This window comes from Rhinopithecus bieti, unplaced genomic scaffold, assembly GCF_001698545.2.
Source record: "Rhinopithecus bieti isolate Rb0 unplaced genomic scaffold, ASM169854v2 scaffold_13690, whole genome shotgun sequence".
Lineage (NCBI taxonomy): Eukaryota > Metazoa > Chordata > Mammalia > Primates > Cercopithecidae > Rhinopithecus > Rhinopithecus bieti.
In genome coordinates this window covers 67,083-77,107 of record NW_016807525.1, presented here as the reverse complement: position 1 = coordinate 77,107, position 10,025 = coordinate 67,083, and the positions used below count along the sequence as shown (strand labels likewise).

The 10,025-nt window shown below is 44.6% G+C and overlaps 1 pseudogene; it reads right to left on the bottom strand.

The window, feature by feature from the left end:
- Positions 1-5,201: 5,201 nt before the first annotated feature.
- On the bottom strand, positions 5,202-9,067 carry LOC108536173 (suppressor APC domain-containing protein 2-like; annotated as a pseudogene).
- Between the last annotated feature and the right edge of the window lie 958 nt (positions 9,068-10,025).

Here is a 10,025-nt window from a genome sequence, read left to right as displayed (position 1 = left end):
CACCAAGAGTGAAACTGCATCTGAAAACCAAAAAAAAAAAAAAAAAAAAAAAAAAAAAAAAAAAAAAGAATTAAAGAGAGATGCTCCTTTTGGTTTACTTAAACTCTGCATGAGGTTGGTGTTCTGGGAATTATTCTTCTTGATTAAAGCAAGAGTGAAAATTATGAATTTTGAAATAAATAATTTTACCAATCATCTCTCCTTAAGGGATAAAAAAGCTGGCCAGTCTATCAAAATACCAGTGTATTATGGTAAAAGGTTTTAAAGTCTTAAATATTATTCAGGGTAATAAAATTGTTTTTAAAATTACAGATACCAGAGAAAAGTAAAGATAACATCTCCATGAAAGGTTTTAAATGTATTTTAAATCAATGTTTCCTAAATAATTAACCTTAGTCTTTAAAAGTAGAGAAAGGAAGTGTCTAAGATAACTACATCAGAGAGAAAATAATGCTTATTCAGTGTTTGTGACTGTATTTTGACCAAGAAGAATATAGCAGAGTTTGCAATGCCTTACTTAGACTATGTGTGAACTTAGTTTTAATTAATAAATGAAATGGTTTTCAATGTTTTAACACTGATGTGCAATACATAAAATGTTATCCTGCCACCAATGTTAAACTATTTTACTTTAATCAAGATTGGGGGCAACAGATGGTAATAATATACTATTGGGTAATACAGTGAAATGACTTAGTTAGTAATCATTTGTTCAGATAATTTAAACAATTTGGAGACTATTGTTGTCAAAAGCTCTATTTCACATTTTTTACACTTTTGGTAACTATGGGAAGATTATGCCAGTTAGAATAAAGATTACACAGAAATGTAATTGGAAGTCATAGTTTCTGAATTTTACATCATTATTTATAAAAATTTACTGGATATTGGCCAGGCACAGTGGTTCACGCCTGTAATCCCAGCACTTTGGGAGACTGAGGCAAGTGGATCACAGGGTCAGGAGTTCAAGACCAGCCTGGCCAAGATGGTGAAACCTCCTCTCTACTAAAGATACAAAAAATTAGCCGGGCATGGTGGCATGCACCTGTAATCTCAGCTACCCAGAAGCCTGAGGCAGGAGAATCACTTGAACCTGGATGGCAGAGGTTGCAGTGAGCTGAGATCACACCACTGCACTCCAGTCTAGGCAACAGAGTGAGACTCCATCTCAAAATAAATAAATAAATAAAATTTACTGAATATTTTTCTTTGCACATTTCCTGTGTATGTCCCCAACTGAACACATAAACTTTTTTTGTGTTTTGATTCACATTGAACGTAATATACAAATATATTAAGCTAAAAATAAATTATAAGTGTAAGGGAAACATAAAGGAGGAAATTGTGTGTGTGTGTGTGTGTGTGTGTGTGTGTGGGGTGCGTGTGCACTTCTTTAAATGGGAGAGGAAATAGTGGACCAAAAAAATAGTGTCAGAAAAGTTGACAATTTGCTAACAAATCAGGAACCTCACAAATGCTTAAAGCGAAATTAGTTTCTCTATTGTATGCTAAACTTTCTTTTCCCAAATCTCAAGTCTCCTGGGTCCAGAATCTTCCTTATATATATATTTTTTGTTTAGTTGCCTCTTATTCATATGAGAACAAATATATAATTTTTTTGTTCCAAAGTTTATGAAATATTTTATATTATCTGCTCAGGGATTTTAAAAATGTTTTCGTAAAATTTAATGTTGCTCAGAAGTTAATTTGAAGATTTAATTCTACAGTGAGTGAGCATATTACATTTTATTTCACTATTGCATTCCATTTTCTCACTTACTGATTGGAGAAAAAACTAAGTCAAAATGTTCTTTAATTAATTGTTCCTTCTATTTATTTTAAGTGACATCATATAATATTTTAATTTTACTGAGCTGTTTTTTTTTCCAGTGGAAATTTAGAATGTTTTATAAGTTANTGTGTGTGTGTGTGTGTGTGTGTGTGTGTGTGTGCGTGTGCACTTCTTTAAATGGGAGAGGAAATAGTGGACCAAAAAAATAGTGTCAGAAAAGTTGACAATTTGCTAACAAATCAGGAACCTCACAAATGCTTAAAGCGAAATTAGTTTCTCTATTGTATGCTAAACTTTCTTTTCCCAAATCTCAAGTCTCCTGGGTCCAGAATCTTCCTTATATATATATTTTTTGTTTAGTTGCCTCTTATTCATATGAGAACAAATATATAATTTTTTTGTTCCAAAGTTTATGAAATATTTTTATATTATCTGCTCAGGGATTTTAAAAGTGTTTTCGTAAAATTTAATGTTGCTCAGAAGTTAATTTGAAGATTTAATTCTACAGTGAGTGAGCATATTACATTTTATTTCACTATTGCATTCCATTTTCTCACTTACTGATTGGAGAAAAAACTAAGTCAAAATTTTCTTTGATTAATTGTTCCTTCTATTTATTTTAAGTGACATCATATAATATTTTAATTTTACTGAGCTGTTTTTTTTTCCAGTGGAAATTTAGAATGTTTTATAAGTTATGGAGTTGTTTTAATGTTTATATAAGGTAAACAAACACAGTGCTGGGTATGTACCAGGTACTCAACATTTAAGAGAAAACTGTTTTTTTTTTTTTTTTTTTTTGAGACACATTCTTGCTCTGTCCCCCAGGCTGGAGTGCAGTGGCACGATCTCAGCTCACTACAAACTCTGCCTCCGGGTTTCAAGGGATTCTCCTGCCTCAGCCTCCTGAGTAGCTGGGACTACAGGCGTGTGCCACCATGCCGGATTTTTTCTATTTTTAGTAGATATGGGGTTTCACCATGTTAGCCAGGATGGTCTTGATCTCCTGACCTTGTGATCCACCCACCTCGGTCTCCCAAAGTGCTGGAATTACAGGCAAGAGCCACTGTGCCAGGTCAAGAAAACCATTTCTGTTGGAGTAACATTACATCTTTCAGGTAAGAGACTGAAACATTTAGAGTGAAGAAATAGCATTGATGGTGCATGTGGAGAGAGGACACCTGCTCTTCAGCTGAACTGACTGAATTTAGAAAAGAAAATTCTGCTTGTTTTATTTTATAATTATCTCCAGTTCCTCACTCCCTCTTTATTTTTACCCCCAGCTATATAGGTATCAAAGCCACTTTCTTGTCTGTGTTATGGTTACAGCTTCCTCACTGCTCTCCTTACCCCATGGAATCTCACATGACACTTTTTTCAGTTCTGATGAATAGTTTGGAACTTTTACAATGCAATGATAAATTGTTTTTTACTGAAGAGTTCGAGGCCGCTTATGGGTTTTAAATAGCACATTCTGATCACTGAATTGAGATAAGAGAAAAGTAATGCAATAGTCCAGAGGATAAGATCAGGCAGTCAGCACTGTGGCAGATGTGGAGACAGATTAAACATGATGATGGTGTCTTTCTTAGCAAGGTAGATGAAGCCTATTGAAAAAAATATATAGCAGATGCGTTTGAAATTTGGGGTGGAAATTGAAGTGAGCTCTCTGTAATCACTCTGCGGTCTTAGGATAGCTACAAGTGGTGTCATCACATGAACAAATGTGACAGATGAGCTGGGGATGTGGGAAATATATTGTTTATTTTTCTTTTCTTTCTTTTTTTTTTTAGACAGGGTCTCACTGTCCTGCAGGCTGGAGTGCAGTGGTGTGATCTTGGCTCACTGTAACCTCCCCTTCCCAGGTTCAAGTGATTCTCCCACCTCAGCCTCCTCAGTAGCTGGGATTACAGGTGTGCACCACTACCACGCCTGACAAATTTTTGTATTTTTGGTAGAGACAGGGTTTCACAGTGTTGGCCAGGCTGGTCTAGAACTCCTGACCTCAATTTATTTTTTTATTTTTATTTTTTGTTTTGTTTTGTTTTTTGTTTTTTGAGACGGAGTCTCACTTTGTCGCCCAGGCTGGAGTGCAGTGGCACCATCTCAGCTCACTGCAAGCTCCGCCTCCCGGGTTCATGCCATTCTCCTGCCTCGGCCTCGGAGTAGCTGGGACTACAGGCACGCACCACCATGCCCGGCTAATTTTTTTGTATTTTTAGTAGAGACGGGGTTTCACCGTGTTATCCAGGATGGTCTCGATCTCCTGACCTCGTGATCCACCCGTCTCGGCCTCCCAAAGTGCTGAGATTACAGGCGTGAGCCACCGTGCCCGGCTCTGACCTCAATTTATCCACCTGCCTCAGCCTCCCAAAGTGCTGGAATTACAGGCCTGGGCCGCCGTGCTCGGTCAAGTTTCTGATAATCAGAGAAGAGAGATTCTGTCCCCACCATTTCTAGGGATTATTGAGCAGTGATGCAGACCAGACTGTTGTACATCCCCAAGCCTAGATCACTGGAAGTTGTAGAGATGAGGAGAAGTAGATGAAGCAACCTTTGTAGGCATAGCTTTAAAATATCAGGTAGCCACACCAGATCTTAATAATTATGATGTCTTTGGGAGACGGTATGAAGCAGGATCTGCAAGGTGTGCATGCTGTGGTTACACACAATCTGTGTCCCAGATGGTGAACATGAAGTATAACCCCAACTTAGGTTGATCCACTGTAGGAGGCAGGAACCTCCCTCCTGTACACTCCGCTGATTGATCAGCCTCATCATGTGGTCCTGGCTCTGTGGGAGGAACCAGAAAATTTGGGGGAAAGATTTCCAGACAGACATTGTGGGTGTTTCAACCTCAAGCACTGCACACAGCTTTTAGGCTAGAAGTTCTCAGGCTCTTTTACAGCCCATGTTCTGCTCCTGTGCAGCCTGTCTAGAGAGGAAAGTTGAGGATCAACTGTGGGAATGGATACAATAAAATTAGGTAACAGGTCACGCCTACTCATTCAACACTGGTGCAATTGACATATAGTAATTCATCTAATTCTGCAGCTAGTAATTTGTGTTTGGTGATATCAAGACAATAATGTCATATAGTACTAGCACGTGTTATGTGTATTTCATTTTATCTACAACATAAATAGGTAGCACCAGGACAGATGAAATACCCAATGACCTAATGAAGTAGCAACTTGTTTTTATCTCCTCTCTCTGATGTTGTCTATGCTTAATAACTGTGCTCATGCTTACTCCTTCTGGACTCCAAGTTGGCTGTCCCATGTCCAGGCATTAACCACATTCCAAACAGCAACAAGAACAAAATGTGAAGATGATAGGACACAGGGAATTACATGGAAAACCACTACCTTTTAATTCAGAGAAGGGCAGCCTCCCCAGGCATTTCTCTCTAAATCTCATTGACAGGAACTGTATCATAAGGCCTCCCTAGGCGGAAACATTTCTCTGAAACACAGGAAGACAGGAGAGCATGACTGGGAATGACTGTTGTTACTTGTGCCGTTTCATGAGATCTGACAAAAAGACCATCACCTGGTACACTGGAAGAGTATGTCATAAAGAAAACCCCACAGATTTAGAAAACACTAATCCTAGGTACTGTATATTAAAACGGTGAATGCAAATAGAGTGTATATCTTTTTTCCTTTTTTAAAAATGTTTTTAGTGTTTTGTAGAGATGGGATCTCACTGTGTTTCCCAGGTCGCTCTCAAGCTCCTGGGCTCCAGTGATCCTTCTACCTCAGCCTTTCAAAATCCTGGGATTACAGGCATGAGCCACTGTGCCTAGTAGAGGGCTTATTCTTTAGAGGTGTGCTTGAAAAGCCGTTTGATTGTTATTTATAGCTTTATAATAAAACTTATCAAGCACAATACAATAAAAATATTATCAAATATAACATCTGCTACTCATTTGCCATATGAATTTTCTATTGTATTTGATAAAATAGTGAATAAATTATCATTTGTTTTCCATTAGAAAGTTGTGATACTTAATAAGTGCAAGAGGTTAATTTGGGAGGTAATCCCAGGAAGTGCAAAGAGGACAGGGAGAGAAGTCAGACAGAAAACAGTGAAAGTCAGCCGGGCGCGGTGGCTCACGCCTGTAATCCCAGCACTTTGGGAGGCCGAGGCAGCTGGATCACGAGGTCAGGAGATTGAGACCATCCTGATTAACACGGTGAAACCCCGTCTCTACTAAACAAAATACAAAAAAATTAGCCGGGCCTGGTGGTGGGCGTCTGTAGTCCCAACTACTAGGGAGGCTGAGGCAGGAGAATAGCGTGAACCCGGGAGGTGACAGACTTCCCCTACGACGTGTCTGGAAACTGTCTGGCGGCCCAACCTGATCCCCCTCCTGGGGACAGGGCCCTCCTGGGGAGCCAGGCTCACAGGTTGTTCTGTGGGACTCAACGTGGAGCAGCGTCCTGGCCAGGATGAGGAGGACCATCACCGCGGGGTCTGCGGGAGGCACACGCGGGCCAAGCTCTGGTCCAACCGGCTCCCGGATTCGCTGCAGCCAGAGTCAGCCTTAGCCCGGACCTGAAGTCCGACCGCCATCCCTGGGGCTCCCCTGCCAGGCTGGCAACCCCCGTTTACAGGCCTTCCCTATCCCCTCCATCTGCTCCCGACCGAGCGACAGCCACCTTGTCCTGGTGACCTGGTTGAGGTTGGGGGTAAGCTGCCCTTGGACCCCCGCCCCAGGTCTGGGGCATAGCCTCGGCGCCGCATCGGTGCCGCCCGGCGCCCTCTGCTGGCCGTTGTCGGAAGTTCAGCCTGGCGTGAGTAGTGCGTTTCCCTGGGACCCAGGGCAGCACTGCTGGAAACCGGGGCGACCAGAGATCTGGTAACTGGCGGAGGGGTCCCCCACTGTCCACTGACAGCGGCAGTAGTAGTTACGAACTATGTGGACTTAAGAGAGCCTCAGCCCATGTCAGCACCGGAAGCCAAAACCCAGTCAAGGGCTCGGTGTGGGGACCAGCCGGGGGCAGGCCTGGGAAGCCTGGATAGCAAGGGCTGCAGGAAGGAAACCATTCCGGGAATGCCTGGGTCTGCCGGGGGTCTCCATTTAGAGAGGTTGGGTGCGATAGAGCGCTCGCCCCGAAGGGCTGAGTGCCAGGCAATATGGTGGGGTCCAGACGCCCCCCCGTCTTGCTGGCTCACGGTGCGGGACTCAAACAGCTGCTTAATGAGCGCGGACTTCTGCTCCACCTGCATGATGCGCTCTCTCTTCTCGGTCACCTCCTGGGTGAGGAGTCGGTTCTGGTCCTTCAGCGTGAGGATGGTCTGCTGCTGCCAGCCTGGGGACGAGGTGGACGTCAGGGCAGAGTAGGGGGGGCCCGGAGGAGGACGTGGGCAGGGCCGGGCTGGCACAAGCCGCAGCCAGCAGGTCTCCCAGGCACCCGGCCACCTCCTGTACCTTGGACAGTAGCCGCCCCAGTGGGCTGGGGCTCCCCATGGCTCCAAAGTCGGCTCTGGCTCTGCTCTGGCCCAGGCGGCACTGGCGCTCCTGCACTCGTTGCAGCTGCTGTTACCAATCGCAGCCCCGCGCCATCATCTCCAAACCCTGCAGCAGCACCTCCTTCTCCTGCTCCAGCTCCTTCATGTGCTTCAGCAGTCCACGCCGCTAGTGATGGTGTGCCTCCGACGTTCCCCTCCGGCACTGGGGGCCCGCTGGGCATCCCCCGAGTCCGCCTCCAGGGTCCTGCAGGCCGATGCACCTGCGTCCGCGCTGGGGCTCCGTTTCAGTGCCGCGCTCTGGGAGCGCTCTGGGACCGCTCTGGTTCCGCGGGGCAGGGCGTAGCCTCGGCGGGGGCGCATAGCTGCTCCGGGCTGCGGGCCGCGCCGCTGGGACCGGCCAGAGAAGCGCGCACGCCCAGGGGCAGGGGCTTCCTCTCCAGGACCGTCCGCTGCTCGTCGGCCGGCGCGAACATCAGGCGCTGCGGCGGCTGCGGTGGCTGGTCCCCGGGCCGGACCGGGGCGTGAGTGGGGTCCCGGGGGCCGCCATCGGCGCTCAGCAGCGCGGTGTGCAGGCCGGCCGTGAAGCGCTCGAAGGTCAAGTAGCCGCTGTCCGGGACCACCTCGCGCAGGCCCTCAGGACCCCGCGGGGCAGCTCTAGCGCGTCGGCGCCCTGCCAGCAGGACTGGATCTCGCGTAGGTGCCAGCAGCCGCGCCGCTGGTCGTCCAGGATGTCGAACAGCGTGCTCAGGCTCCGCAGGAAGGCGCGCGGCATTCCCTCTGTGCTGCCCGCTAGCGCGGCGGGAGGCATGCAGCTCCGCTGGGCAGTCCCGGCCCGAGCCACGGGCGCCTGGGCTGGGTCCACGCGTCCACCTGCGTGGGTCCCTGCGCGGCCCCACGGCGGGGCCACTCAGGCGTGCTCCCAAGCTTTTTAATATATTTCACATTAAGAAAATTTTAGTAGATGACCGTAATAAAATTATGTTTAATCCTATTATACTCATTGCTAATACGGAGATATTTTTTTACTACCACAAACTATCTGAAAAGAACACCTTCTGCTATGTATCTGCTATATAACTTTTATAGGATACATGAAACGTTGCATGCATGAATGTGATGTTCAGCATGATGTCAGGCTGATGTGATATCACAGCCACTCAATGCATTTACTTTTTTCCAAGATACATCAGGTGATTGCTTTTTCCATTAGTATAAAATCTACTTCAGTTCAGTTCTACAAACACCCATGATTCATTTTTATATACATGTCACAGTTTTGGGTGGTGAAAACTAAATGAAGGAATGCAAAACAAAACGAAACAAAACAAAACTAAATGCTTACTTAAAAAGTGTGGCCATGGTATTACAGGAGCACAGATAATGTGCGCCCTCTACTGGTGCGACTGTGTATGTGTGGGTGTTCGATCAACTATATTAATAATTTGGTTTAGCATATAATGATCAGGCTGTAGGTTTAAGAATTTATATGTGATAATCAACACTAATCAAAATAAATAGATGGATTTAAAATGATAATGATGGTGATAATTTTGAATCTGAAGTAAGTGACATTGATGATGGAAGTTTTATTGGTTTTTTCAGGTACATAAAATATTTCCTCTTTGCCATTAAAATGTACACAGTTTTCACTTATGTTATCATTCAAAAGTGACTTCTTTGCCCAAGCTGTTACTAGAGTCTCGGCCAACATCCTCCTTTTCTCTGGTATCATGACGCTCCTTCTGGATCCTAAGCCCACTGACCTGACCACCAGTCACTTGGCCTCGTCCACATCATGATGCTGCTCACCATTGTGTTCTTGGTGTCTCCAGACCTTTTTGAATCCCTTCATTTTCAAAATGACTTCAAGTGTAAGATGCTTTCTTATCTGAGCATGGTAATGCAGGGCCTCTCCGTCTGCACCACCTGCCTCCTGAGCGTGCTCCAGGCCATCGCCATCAGCCCCGGCACCTCCTGGTTGGTGAGGTTTAAACATAAACTCACAAATCACATTTCACATGTTCTTGTCTTCTTATCGTCCCTCAGTTGTCCTGCAGTAGTTACATAATCTTCGACACTGTGGTTTCTTTCCATATGACTCAGACCAGTTTTCTGACGCTCAGTAAAACTGCCTCATTTCCCCAAGGAAGTCCATCATCAGAAGCCTTATTTTTCTTACTCTGTCATTATCCAGAGATGTCTCCTTTGTGGGAATTATGCTGCTCTCAAGTGTATACATGGAGACTGTCTTGTGCAGGCATCAGAGGCAATCCCAGCACCTTCACAGCGCCAGACTCTCCCCAAGAGTCTCTCCAGAAAAAAGGGTGAGTTTCTTTGCGGTCATGTACTGAATGGATTTGAGCCTCTCATCCTGCTTAATCCTGATCAACATATGATCCAGTTGTCCTGGGTGTCCAGAGGCTTGTGACTAGGGCCTATGCTACTGTGAACCCTTTGGTGCTAAAAAAAGGATAACTGATATTCTGCAAATCATGAGACAGAAGTATTGTATATTTTTCTATGAAAATAATTATCTGAAAAGGAGATTCTAACATCAGTTAAATTATTCAAGTATCAGAGGATTTGATAATTTATTTCATTACACTGTATAGAGTTCATTTAACACTGTTGTTTTATGTAAATCATTTGGAAACTGATGCTGCCAAAGACTTGATGGATCCTTTAGTTCATTGTCCACCATGATTTCATAGCCTAATATGTTTGCAGTTTCTTGCATTTCATTTTGATTCATTGA